This window comes from Pongo pygmaeus, chromosome 2, assembly GCF_028885625.2.
Source record: "Pongo pygmaeus isolate AG05252 chromosome 2, NHGRI_mPonPyg2-v2.0_pri, whole genome shotgun sequence".
NCBI lineage: Eukaryota > Metazoa > Chordata > Mammalia > Primates > Hominidae > Pongo > Pongo pygmaeus.
The window spans coordinates 106,333,341-106,347,410 of NC_085930.1; the positions used below are offsets into that span (position 1 = coordinate 106,333,341).

Here is a 14,070-nt window from a genome sequence, read left to right on the forward strand (position 1 = left end):
AACATCTAAAGATCAGCTAGTAGAGGATGTATCAGCAAAGAAGACACAGAAGGGAGGTACACAGAAAGGAAATGAGAAGAGAAGCAGGAAGATGTCTGGAGGTAGCAGAGAATGTTAGGTCCACCAGACAGGCAACGTGGCATAGAGACTGGATGGAATCAGAAGGTCCTCACCAGCTCTGCTACCTCAGACAGGGCTGCTCAACACAAATTCTGTTCCCTACCACAGGCAGGTGGGGCTCAGCATTCAAACAGTAAAGCAGCCCAGCAAAATCTGAGTTGGGAGTAATCTGAGACAGGTGTTCCCAAAGAAAGTAAAAGATATACCCAGAGTAGATTTCTCTTTGATGGAAAACATTTTGATACTACTGTTCCTACCTTCAGGAGCTCATAATGAATATAAATAAAGCATTAAGAACAGTTAAGTGCCCAGACTGCATGGAAAGAATGCCCTTGGGATTAGTGGGGTTAAGATTAAGCTTTAACACAGTCACAAAGGATGCTGAAAGTGCATGATAAGTAGTAATCCATAATTTTATTGAGGCACATATTTGAATCATAAAGGCCATGAAGCTGTTGGGTAAGAATAAGTCTATACAATGGAGAAGCAGTAGGGAAAAATTAATCCCTAAAAAAAATTTAAAAGAATAAGGTAGGCAGAACTGCCCTATCAGATGTCAACACTTATAAAGCAATAGAAATTAGGAAATTGTGGTACTGAAACAAACCGACCAAATGAACAGAATAAGCAGTCAGAAATACATCCCATATATATGTAAACTTGATAAATGACAGAAATGGCATTGCAGATAATATGGAAAAGAGAGTCCACTTAAAAAATGGTGTTGGGACAACTAGTTATCCACATGGAAAAAAAATCAAATTGAATTTCTGCTTCATATCACACTCCAAAATCAATTCCAGATAGAAAAAAGCCTTAATGGCCAGGCACAGTGGCTCACGCCTATAATCCCAAAACTTTGGGAGGCCGAGGTGGGAGGACTGCCTGAGCCCAGGAGTTTGGGATTGGCATGGGCAACATGGCAAGACCTTGTCTCTATTTTTTTTATAAAATACAAAAAAAAAAAAAAGAAGAAAAATCTTAAGCATTAAAGGCAAAACTTCAAAATTTTGGAAGAAAATATTGTAGGTCTTTTTGACCTTGAGATTAGGATTTCTTAAACAAGAATTCAAAAAGCATTAACCTTATGAGAGAAGACTTCAATATTTGACTACAGTAAAATTAAGAACTTCTGTCCAGGCCAGGTGTGGTAGCTCATGCCTGTAATCCCAGCACTTTGGGAGGCTGAGATGGGCAGATCACTTGAGGTCAGGAGTTCAAGACCAGCCTGGCCAACATGCTGAAACCCCGTCTCTACCAAAAATATAAAAAATTAGCTGGGTGTGGTGGCATGCACCTGTAATCCCAGCTACTCGGGAGGCTGAAGCAGGAGAATCGCTTGAACCTGGGAGGCGAACGTTGCAGTGAGCCAGGATCTTGCCACTGCGCTCCAGCCTGGGTGACGGAGCGAGACTCCATCTCAAAAAAAAGACAAGTTACAAGTGAGAAAAGATATTTGCAAACATAAAACCAACAAATAATTAGTATCCAGAGTACATAAAGAACTCTAATAAATCAACGAATCATAATTTGAAAAAAAAAGTGAGCTTTAAGCTTACCTAAAACTAGGTATTTCATAGACAATGAAACAGAATGGTCTAAAACAAAGGAAAAGATGATCAATTTCAGTAATAATCAGGGAAATGCTAGCATCACAATGAGATATAATTTCACATCCAGGAGAAGTCCAATTAGGAAGTCCAATAATACCCAAAACTGATGATGATGTGGATGGACAGAAGAGCTCTTAAGCACTGCTAGAATGTATGTAAATTTATACAATTTCCACTTTGAAAAATAATGCCAATACTAACATGATCATGAAAAGTTGAACACGCACATACTCAATGACCTAGCAATTTAACTCCTAGCTATATACCTTAGATGCATACGCTCCAGAAAATATGTAATAAAATGTTTACATCACTATTCAGAAAAGCAGAAAACTAAACAAAACAAAAAACCACCTAAATAACCATTGAGAGGAGAATCCTAATTTCTTATATTCATATAATGGAACATTATTCATCAGTGAAAATGAATGAATTAAAAGCTACACACAACACAATGTAAAATCCCCAAGGGCAGGAATTTGACCATGTCAAAAATGTTTCCTCTCTTACAATGATATTTGCATTTTGCAATATTTGATACATAGAAAATAATATCTGTAAATTAGGAAAATAAACCCATGAATCCATCAAAGGTCCAACATGCTTCGAAATAGTCTATAGGTCAAAAAGGAGTCTCTAAAAAAGGAACGGAAATTTAAAAATACATTGAATGAATGAAAGTGAAAATACAACATATCTAAAGCAGTGGTGAGATTATGACACTAAATGCTTACATTAGAAAAGTCTCAAGTGAATAACCCAAACTACCTCTCCAAGGAACTAGAGAAAAAATAAACTCAAAGCAAGCAGAAGGAAGGAAATTAAAAGGAGCAGAAATCAATGAAATTAAAAACAGGAAAACAGTAAACTAATGAAACAAAAAGATGCTTCTTTGAAAATATTGATAAAACTGACAAAGACAGAAAAGACAAATCACCAATACAGGAATGAAACAGTCAATATACTACAGACCCCACAATCATAAAAATGATAACAGGAGAATACTATGAACAACTCTACACATAAATTTGACAACTGATGAAATTGACCAATTTCTTGAAAATGACAACTTACCCAAGATGGGGGAATAATTGAAAAGCCTTATAACTAACAAGAAAACGAAATCTGTAATTTTAAAATGCTTGAAAAAGAAATCTACAGGTCCATATGGTTTCACCAGATAATTCTACCAAATGTTTAAAATAGAATTAATACCAATTTTAAACAATCTCTTCCAGAAAATAGAAGATTAAGGGATAACTCCAAGTTCATTTTATGCAGTATTACCCTAGTACCAAAACCAGACAGACAGTATAAAAAAAGAAAAGGACAGACCAAAATCCCTCATGAATATATATGCAAAAATCCTTAACAAAATATCAGCAAACAGAATTCAGTAATATATAAAAATAATTATATACCATAACCAAATAGGGTTTATCCGGGTTAAGGCAGACTTAATATTTGAAAATAAATCTATGTAATCCAGTATATTAATAGACTCAAGAAAAAAGAAGTGAAACGACCCTCTCCATGCAAACAAAAAAAACCACTTGACAAAATTCAGCACTCATCCATGATAAAAATTCTCAGAACACTAGGAATTGAGGGGAACTTCCTCAACTTGACAAAGAACATCTACAAAAAACTTCTAGTATTCTAGTAAAACACTGAACGCTCACCCCTAAGATGCTGAACAAGGCAAGAATGTCCACTCTTACCACTGCTATTTAACACACTCTTGGAAGTTCTAGCAAGCTCAGTAGGGCAACAAAATGAAATAAAAGGAATACAAATCAGAAAATAAGAAATAAACTATCCCTATTTGCTGATGACATTATGGTTTTTTTCTTTCTTTTTTTTTTTTTTGAAACAGGATCTCCCTCTGTCACCCAAGTTAAGAGTGCAGTGATCCAATCTTAGTTCACTACAACCTCCACCTCCTGGGCTCACGCCATCCTCCCACCTCAGCCTCCCAAGTAGTTGGGACTACAGGTGCGCACCACCACACCCAGCTAATTTTTGTATTTTTTGTAGAGATGGGATTTCACCATGTTGCCCAGGATGGTCTTGAACTTGTGAGCTCAAGCGATCCACCTGCCTCGGCCTCCCAAAGTGTTGGGATTACAAGTGTTAGCCACGGCACCCGGCCTGACATTATTTATGGTTTATGTAGAAAATCCAAAGCAGTCTGCAAAAAACAAATAATCCTAGAACTAATAAGTAAGTTCAGCAAAGTTACAAGACACAAGATCAACATACAAAAATCAGTTGTGTTTTCCATGTACCAGCAAGTAACACTTGGAAACCAAAATTTAAAATAAAATTACATTTACAATCACTAAAAAAATTAAACACTTATGTGTAAATCTAACAAACCAATGTACAGGACTTGGGTGTCTTGCTCTGTTGCCCAGGCTAGAGTGCAGTGGCATAATCATAGCTCACTATAGCCTCAAACTCCTGGGCTCATGCAATCCTCCTACCTCAGCCTCCCGAGTAGCCAGGACTACAAGATGCACACCACCATACCCAGCTAATTTTTTATTTTGGAGACACAGAGTCTTGCTATGTTGCCCAGGCTAATCTTGAATTCTTGGCCTCAACTGATCCTCCCACCTTGGCCTCCCAAAGTGCTGGGATTACCGGCAAGATTGTTTTTATAGCTATAAATGATATTATTCTAAAATTTATATGAAAGACAAAGGAATTTGAATAGCTAAAACAATTTTGAATGAGAAGAATAAAGTGCAAATGGCCAACAAGCACATGAAAAGATGTTCAACATTGTTAGCCATTGTATGTGTGTATGTAGAGATAGGGGATATAAGGAAAATCTCTGTACCTTTCACTCAATTTTGCTGTGAAACTAAAACTGCTCTAAAAAAATAAAAGTTGAACTTTGGGAGGTTGAGGTGGGAGAATCACTTCAGGCTAGCAGTTCGAGACCAGCCTGAGCAACACAGGATAGAGCTCATCTCTACAAAAAAGAAATTAAAAATTAGTTGGGCATAGTGGCATGTGCCTGTAGTCCCAGCTACTCGGGAGGCTGAGGCAGGAGGATCACTTGAGCCCAGGAGTTTGAGGTTGCAGTGAGCTATGATCGTGCTACTGGACTCCAGCCTAGGTGACAGAGAGAGGCCATGTCTCAAAAAATAATGATGATAATAAAATAAATAAAATCCATTTAAAAAGGGAATGAAATTCTGGTCAGACACAGTGGCTAATGCCTATAATCCCAAGACAAGAGGCCAAGACAGGAGAATTGCTTGAGCCCTGCAGTTTGAAGCCAGCCTAGGTGACAGAACGAGAGCTTACCTATAAAGCTGCTAAGCCCTGAGCCTTGAAGGGAAAGGATGACACCAGCTGCCAGTCTTTTGGTTGTACAAGAAGATAAGGATGATGAAAACTTTTTCTGGATTGGTTCCTTTGAAGTTTTGTCACTAAAGTCAGGAAGTACCTTGCCAGTAAGGGATGGTCTTTTAAAGTTCTTTGGTATTGGACAATGCCCCTGGCCATCTGGAACCCCAAGAATTCACCTATGAAGGCATCAAAGTGGTCTACCTGCCCCCAAACACAATGTCTCTAACTCAGCCTCTAAATCAGGGTGTCACAGGACCTTTAAAGCTCATTATACACAGTACTCTATGGAAAGGATTGCCAATGCTATGGAAGAGAACCCTAGTAGAGAGAACATCATGAAAGCCTGGAAGGATTATACCATGGAAGATGCCATCATTGTTATAGAAAAAGCTTGTGAAAGCCATCAAGACTGAAACAGTAAGTTCCTGCTGGAGAAAGCTGTTCAGCTGTTGTACACGACATCACAGGATTTATGACATAGCCAATCATGGAAGAGATCATGAATATGGCAAAAACGTGAGGGGTGAAGAGTTTCAAGATATAGATCTTTGAGAAATTAAACAGCTAATTGATACTATACCTGAGGAATTAATAGAAGACAATCTGATAGAGATGAGAGCTCCCAAACCAGTGCTGGACAACAAGGAAGACATTCAAGAAGCAGTGCCAGAAAACAAATTGACATTAGACAACTTGGCAAAAGAGTTTCAATTATTCATGGTTTCTTTTATGACATGGACTCTTCTATGATACGGGCACTGAAACTAAAACAAATGGTGGAAAAAGAATTGGTACCATATAGAAAAATGTTTGGAGAAATGAAAAAGCAAAAAGTCAGACAGAAATGACAATGTACAGTTGATCCTTGAACAACACAGGCTTGAACTGTGTAGGTCCACTTGTACACAGATTTTCTTCCGCCTCTGCCACCAGGGACAGCAAGACCAACCCTTGTCCTTCCTCCTCCCAGACTACTCAATGTGAAGATGATGATGGTGATGAAGGCCTTTATGATGATCCACTTCCACTTAATGAATAGTAAATATATTTTCTCTTCCTTATGTTTTTTTTTGTTTGTTTGAAACAGAGTCTCGCTCTGTCGCCATGCTGGAGTGCAGTGGCGCGATCTTGGCTCACTGCAACCTCCGCCTCCTGGGTTCATGCAATTCTCCTGCCTCAGGCTTCTGAGTAGCTGGGACTACAGGTGCGTGCCACCACACCCAGCTAATTTTTGTATTTTTAGTAGAGGCGGGGTTTCACCATGTTGGCCAGAATGGTCTTGATCTCTTGACCTCATGATCTGCCCACCTCGGCCTCCCAAAGTGCTGGGATTACAAGCGTGAGCTACCACGCCCAGCCAATGAGTTTTTAAATAAGATTTTATTTTCTCTGATTTCCTTTATCATAAGAATACAGTATATAATACACATAACATACAAAATATATGTTAATAAGCTGAGCACAAAGGTTCACACCTGTAATCCCACTGCTTTAGGGGGCTAGGCAGAAGGATTGCTTGAGGCCAGGAGTTCAAGACTAGCCTGGGCATCATGGCAAGATCCTGTCACTAAAAAAAAATAAAAAAGTTAGCTGGGCATGGTAGTGGTAGTGTGCACCTGTGGTCCCAACTGCTTGGGAGGCTGAGGTGAGAAAATTGCTTGAGCCTGGGAGGTTGAAGCTGCAGTGAGCTATGATCATGCCACTGCACTCCAGCCTGGATGACAGAGCAACACCCTATCTGAAAAAGAAGAAGAAGAAACAAAACAAAACAAAGTTAACTGACTGTTTATGTTATCTGTAAGGTTTCCTTCTAGTCAACAGTAGGCTATTAGTAATTATGTTTTTGGAAAGTCAAAAGTTGCACTTTGATTTCTGAATGGGGGCAGGGGGTGGTCAACATTCCAACCCCCACATTGTTCAAGGGTCAACTACATAGCTACAGTAAGACCATGTCATATTGGTGAAGGGACAGGAACAAAGAACAATGGAACAGAATAGAGAACCCAGAGGTAACCTCACACAAGAATGGCTAGCTGCTTATTGACAAAGGTACAAAAGCATTTAGATGGAGAAAAGAGTTTCTTCAACTATCAATGGGGCTGGAGCAACTGGATATCCATATGAAAAAAAAAAAAAGAACTTCAACCTATACCTCACACCTGAGGCAAAACTTAACTCAGAATGGATCAAAGATTTAAACATAAAACTTAAAACTATAAAACTTTTAGAATAAAATATAGCAGAAAATATTCAGGACTTAGGGCTTGGTGAAAAGTTCTCAGACATGAGACCAAAAGCACAAACCATTAAAAAACAAAATTGGACTAAATCATAATGAAAAACTTTTGCTCTGTGAAAGAATCAGTTAGAATTAAAAGACAATCTACATACTAAAAAATATATCTGCAAACTACATACCTGACAAAGATCTATTTGTATCTATAATATGTAAAGAACTCTAAAAACTCAACAATAAAAAAAAAAAGCAATCCAATGAGAAAATGGGCAAAAGACATGAAAAGATATTTCATTAAAAAGGATATACAAATGGCAAATAAACACATAAGAAGATGCCTAACATCATTACCCATTAGCAAAATGCAAATTAGAATCCCAGTGAGGCCGGGCACGGTGACTCAACGACTGTAATCCCAGCACTTTGGGAAGCCAAGGTGGGTGGATCACCTGAGGTCAGGAGTTCGAGACCAGCCTGACCAACATGGCGAAACCCCGTCTCTACTAAAAATACAAAAATTAGCCGGGCATGGTGGCGCATCCTATAATCCTAGCTACCTGGGAGGCTGAGGCTGGAGAATCACTTGAACCTGGGAGGCGGAGGTTGCAGTGAGCTGAGATCGCACCATTGCACTCCAGCCTGGGCAACAAGAGCAAAACTCTGTCTCAAAAAAAAAAAAAAAAAAAAAAAAAGAATCACAATAAGATACCACTACTCATTTAACAGAATGGCTAAAATAAAAAACAGTGATCATATAAAATGCTAGGCTGGGTGTGGTGGTTCATGCCTGTAACATGGTGGTTCATGCTTGTAATCCCAGCTGGTCTTGAGCCCAGGAGTTCAAGACCAGCTTGGGCAACATGGCAAAACCCATCTCTACTAAAAAATAAAAATAAAGAGAATTTAAATATATATATACACACACACACATATATACACATATATACATATGTACACACATATACATACCTACACACATATATACACATATATACACACATATATATACATATACATATATATATATATATAAAATGCTGGTGAGGATGCAAAAGAATTGGGTCACCCATATTAGTCAGGGTTTTCCAGAGAAATAGAACTAATGGGGAAGAAAGTAGGAAGAAGGAAAAGAAGGAGGTGGGGAGAGAGAGATGGTGAGGGATGAGTGGAGAGGGGGAGAGAAGGGAAAAGGGGAAGACAGTGGGAGGGAAGAAGGGAATGGAGAAGGGAAAGAGGACAGGGAGTGAGAGAGAGAGAGAGAGAGGGAGGAGATATGGGGGGGAGAGAGAGAGAAACTTATTTTAAGGAATTGGCTCATGCAATTGCGGGGGCTAGCAAATCCAAAATATACAGTATGGCTAGCAGGCTGAAGATTCAGATAAGATTTGATGTTACAGTCTTGAGTCAGAAATCTGCAGGGCAGGTGAGCAGGCAGGAAACTTAGGTAGGGTTTTTATCTTGCAACCTTTTTTTTTTTTTTTTTTTGAGACACAGTATCACTCTGTCAGGCAGGCTGGAGTGCAGTGGTGCAATCACGGCTCACTGCACCCTGGACCTCCCAGGCTCAATCAATCCTCCTGCCTCAGTCTTCTGAGTAGCTGCAACTACATGCATGTGCCACAACATCTGGCTAATTTTTCTATTTTTTGTGGAGACAGGGTCTCACTATGTTGCCTGTGCTGGTCTCAAACTCCTGAGCTCAAGCAATCCTCTTACCTCAGCCTCCCAAAGTGCTGGGATCATAGGAGTGAGCCACTGCGCCCAGCCTATTTTGCAATCTTGAGGCAGAACTGCTTCTTCAGGGGAAAGCTCAGTTTCTGCTCTTTAAGGCCTTACACTGACTGGATGAGGCCCACCCACATTATGGAAGGTAATCGATTTTACTGAAAGTCTACTAACTTATTATTATTTTAAAATGAGATGGGGGTCTCACTATGTTGCCCAAGTTGGTTTCAAAGTCCTGGGCTCAGGCAATCCTCCCACCTCAGCTTCCCAGGTAGCTGGGATTACAGGCACATACCACTGTACTCAACTAAAGTCTACTAATTTAAATGTTAATCACATCTAAAAAATATCTTCACAGCAACATCTAGACTGGTGTTTGACCAAACAACTGGGCCTAGCCAAGGTGACACATAAAATTAACCACCACACTTATATATGCCAATGGGAATGCAAAATGATATCGCTACTCTGGAAAATAGTTTGACAATTTCTTCTAAAATTAAAATACACAAACTGTATGACAAAATTCTACTCTTGGGCATTTACTACAGAGAAATGAAAACAAGTTCACTCAAAATCCTGTACATGACTATCCATAGAAGCTTTATTCATAATACCTAAAAACTGAAAAATGTCCTTCGATGGTTGGAAATGGTTAGACAAATTATGGTACAATCATATCATGGACTACTACTCAGAAATAAAAAGGAAAAAATGATGAATACACACAATAACTTGGATGGACCTCATGGGCATTAGGCTGGGTGAAAAAAGGTCACGAACTCTACGATTTCATTTATACAACAATTTCAAAATGAGAGACAACAAATTCATGGTTGCCAGAGATTAGAGATGGTGGGTGGGAGGGGGCTGATGTGACTATAAAAGGTGGCACATGGAGATCTGTGTGGTTATGAACTAGCTCTGTATTGTGGAGGTCATTAGTAACCTTGACAAGAGCAAATGGTGGTGGCCTGATATAACTAACTTATCTATCCTTACTAAAATATGGGCTCCACCAAGGGGGCAATCTTCGTATGTTTCATGTTTCCTGGAATAGTCAGAAATTAATATTCAGTATTTGTTGAATACATGATGTTTTGGAATGAGTCAACTCAACATATAATTGAGTCTGGTCATGTCAGTCCCCATTTTAGGGGGCTCCCTACTGCCTACAAGTCAGATCCAAATCCTAAACAGGTTTTTTTCTCTTTTTCTTTTTCAGAGACAGGGTCTCACTCTTGCCCAGGCTGGAGTGTAGTGACACAATCATAGCTCACTGCAGCCTCGAACTCCTGGGCTTAAGTGATCCTCCCAAGTAGCTGGGACTATAGGTACCTGGCTAATTTTTTTATTTTTGGTAGAGATGGGGTCTCACTTTGTTGCCCAGGCTGGTCTTGAACTCCTGGATTTAAGGCATCCTTCTGCATCAGCCTCCCAAAGTACTGGGATTATAGGTGTGAGCCGCTGCACCTGGCCCCCATCCAGTTTTATCCCCCACCATGACTCTCTTCTAAAAACTGTTGGCAATTCCCAGAAATTGTCTTGTTCCCTCAGGTTGGATTCTTATCCCCTCATTTTTATGTGCCCAGTGAATTATTCCTCATTCTTGAAGATTCAGCTCAAATGTTCCCTCCTCCGAGGGGCCTCTGACTTCCAGGCAGTCAGCTCTCTCCTTTCTGTGGCACTTGGTACAAGCCTCCACTATAGCACACATTATATTATCCCTAATGAATGTCTCTCCATCCAGGCTGAATATTCTTCCCAAAGAAAGGAAGGTTATATCCTAGTACTTAACATAGTGCCTCATACTCAGTTGTATTTAATGAATTCTAAAGCCTATTGCATCTAAAAATAGCCTTCATCTGAGATACAAACAAGTAACAAAATTTCTGATGAATTTTACCTCTTCTTTTTAACTGTTGACCTTCTGGCTCAGGACTGGCAGAGCTGGTCAAAGTGGGAGCTCAAAGGTGGAAAAGCATGACCTTCTCATCTCATCTGAAAATTCGGCTGGCTGAAGTAAAAGGCTCAAGAAAAAGATGGTGAGGCTTAGGGTCAATTTGTGGAGGGCTTGACTCCCAGGGTAACAGTGCATTCCCAGTCCTGAAGAAATAAACAGACCACACTAGCTACTTTGTGGGTTTCTAACAAGATGGCATATAAGGAAATGGAAGCTGGCGGGATTCTTTCACCTTGAATGCTGATGGCCTGACTGCCAGTCTAGAATATGGGCAGAGAGACACAGGTTCATATAATACTACCACAAGCAGAAATGATGAGTCCTCATAAACTCTTGGGGTTAAGAAACTGATGGCAAGTATAATAAAACATACTGGGCTCAGTCTGCAGTTTTTGATAGCGTTTTAGAGCACACTCTTTGAACACTCTGTGATGGAGCTTTGGTCTCTCTGCTTTAGAGTGCCCCACTGGGTAGTGACACAGGAAGGGGGTGAGGAAGGAAGTAGCTGACCAGCTGACACTAAAAAAGGACTTGGGGCTCCAGTCCCATATAAACAGCTGGCTAAAACATTCAGGCTGCTTCCCACTTCTTCTAAACCCTCCCCCCACTTCCTACCACTCATATCCAGCAAGGTAGAATGGGAGCGGAGGAAGGGAGACAAGTGGGCAGAGTCCTCAAAAACCATTGAACATGTAACTGTACCAACTTCAACTGATTTGCAGGTGTTTCTTAGCAGTCTAGACTCCTCACCATGAAAATTTAAGGAGTACACAGTCTGTACTCAACCTACCTCTCCAATCCCACCTTCCACCTTGCTCCTCTATGTCTTACTTATTTAAGAAACACTGTAGGTGTACTTTCATGCCTGGGCCTCTGAACACTCTCCCCTGGCCTGGAATGCCTCTTTCCACTGTGCCTGTCTGTCAAAGTCCTATTCATCTTGCAATGTACCAACTAAATACCATCCTTTCCATGAAACAGTCACAAACCCTCAGAACTGTAAATATCGGCTACTCCTTTGATGTTCCCTTAGGCCTCTGGTGATGCCTATGCAGTTACAGAATTTATCAGACTCTGCCTTTTCTCATAATTATTAATAATTGGTGCATATCTATCTTCCCCACTCATCTATAAATGCCAAAGACAGAGGCTGACTCCCATTCACGGCAGGGTGTCTCATGCACCTACAAATCACCAAACGCAGGTAAATGCACTTAGATAGTATGCTGACTGAAGAAGCATCTCAAACATAAGGTCAGGGGTTAGTTAGGGTAATTCAGTAAATACTTTTAAGTGCTTGAAACATGCTAAGAACCATACTAGGTAAGAGATGGCTCACGAATCAGGAGTTCAACATCTAGAGGGGAACAAAAACACTCGAACCATCTACATCCTGCTCAGACCAGTAAGGGGTGTAGGACCAATGTATGGTGGCAATGTTTCTCAAACTTTAATGTGCACAGGATGTAAGAAGCACCAGATTCTAGTTCAGTAGGTCTGGGGCGGGACCTGAAATTCTGCACTTCGAACAGGCCCCCACCCAGGTGATGCTGACGCTATTAGTCCAATGACAACACTAAGTAATGAGGGGTTAACGTGCAGTGGAAGAGGGGGAGATGAACTACACCTGGAGGGATATGAGAAGACTGTCTTCAGAGAGATGGGACTTCACACAACCCCCCACTGTGATAGGACAGAGCACAAGAAAGAGGGCATGGGTCCCTTTGAGAAAAGAAACTTTGAAGGGGCCGGGCACCGTGGCTACACAGCACTTTGTGAGGCCGAGGCGGGAGGATCGCTTGAGGCCAGGAGTTCGAGACCAGCCTGGGCAACAAAGCAAGACCCTGTATCTACCAAAAAAAAAAAAAATTTCTTTTTAAATTAACTGAGTGTGGTGGCAACACACCTGTAGTTCCAGCTACTCAGAAAGCTGAGGTGGGAAGATCACTCGAGCCCAGGAATTCAAGGTTACAATGAACTATGACTGCACCACTGCACCAGCCTGGGCAAGAGCGAGACCCCAAAAAAAGAAAAAAGAAAAAAAGGAGAAAGAGAAAGGGAAAGGGAAAGCAAGGGAAGAAAGAAAAAGGAAAAAAAGCAAAGGAAGAAAATATGGAAGAAAGCTTGAAGCACGGATAGGGCTCTGCTTGGCAGATGTGAGCAGATACGCCAAGCCAAAGGAACACTAGAGCAAAGGCCCAGAGGAAGGAGAACACAGTCATAGAGAGATGGCCAGCTGACGCAAGAGGACACCATGGGAAAGCAGGGGAGAATAGAAGAGAGGGGCCACATCTGCAGGATTCTGAATATCAAGAATACAGCTGGCAGTCTTAGAGAAGTCAACCAGAATGGCTGTCAACAACAGAACATGCTTAAGCTTCTCCCTCTGACGTCTGAGACAGCAGTGACTGGCGGATTTCTATGAGCAGCTTAGAATAATCAGAGATTCAGTTAAATCAGCAGTCCTTTCCTAAATCCTGCAGAAAACTAGCCACCACCTGCTGCTCCTGCATTCCCATTACCCCTCAGACATCTTGATTACTTAAAATGCTAAGCCATATACATGGAAAACACAAGCTTTCCCCAACATGAGGTAGAGGCACATTTTACAACCACCAAGAGCTGAGCAGCTCTGCTCGGCTCCTGGCTCCGCTGACAAGTTTCTAACCTCTGATTGTCACTGTGTGCAGAACAGAATTTCCTTCAAGAACAAGTCAGAATTAGTCTTCTGGCTCTGGCCATTATCATCATCTCTCCTAAACCGCAGAAGGGGAAAGTGCAAGCAAAACGCAGTGCTGTCTTCATGAACCATGGAATGTGCATCCTAACTTTCTATACCTTAGGTATACCTCTAACACCCTGCCCTGATTCTTTATCCATAAATACATAATTATTGATTGGTTTCATTCATTCATTCACAACATATTTATTGAGCCGTACCATACCATGCAAGGAACTGTGCTGGGCTGGGTGGCTACTTCTCTGACCTCGTGTCCTTCCATTTTTTTCCTTGGTCACTCTGCCCTTACCATTCTGGCTTCTTGCTGTTT

The 14,070-nt window shown here is 40.7% G+C and overlaps 1 protein-coding gene across 5 annotated transcripts in view; it reads right to left on the reverse strand.

Moving 5' to 3' along the window:
* Positions 1-14,070, reverse strand: part of KLHL18 (kelch like family member 18) — a 62,104-nt gene that overhangs the window by 36,189 nt on the left and 11,845 nt on the right. Inside the window, exon 2 of one of the 5 annotated variants that reach the window (XM_054481913.2) lies at positions 10,964-11,163. The exons of the other annotated variants lie outside the window; for them this stretch is intronic. The gene's annotated coding sequence lies outside the window, so the exon portion shown is untranslated. The remainder of the gene's footprint in view (positions 1-10,963; positions 11,164-14,070) is intronic. 5 annotated transcript variants of the gene reach the window in all.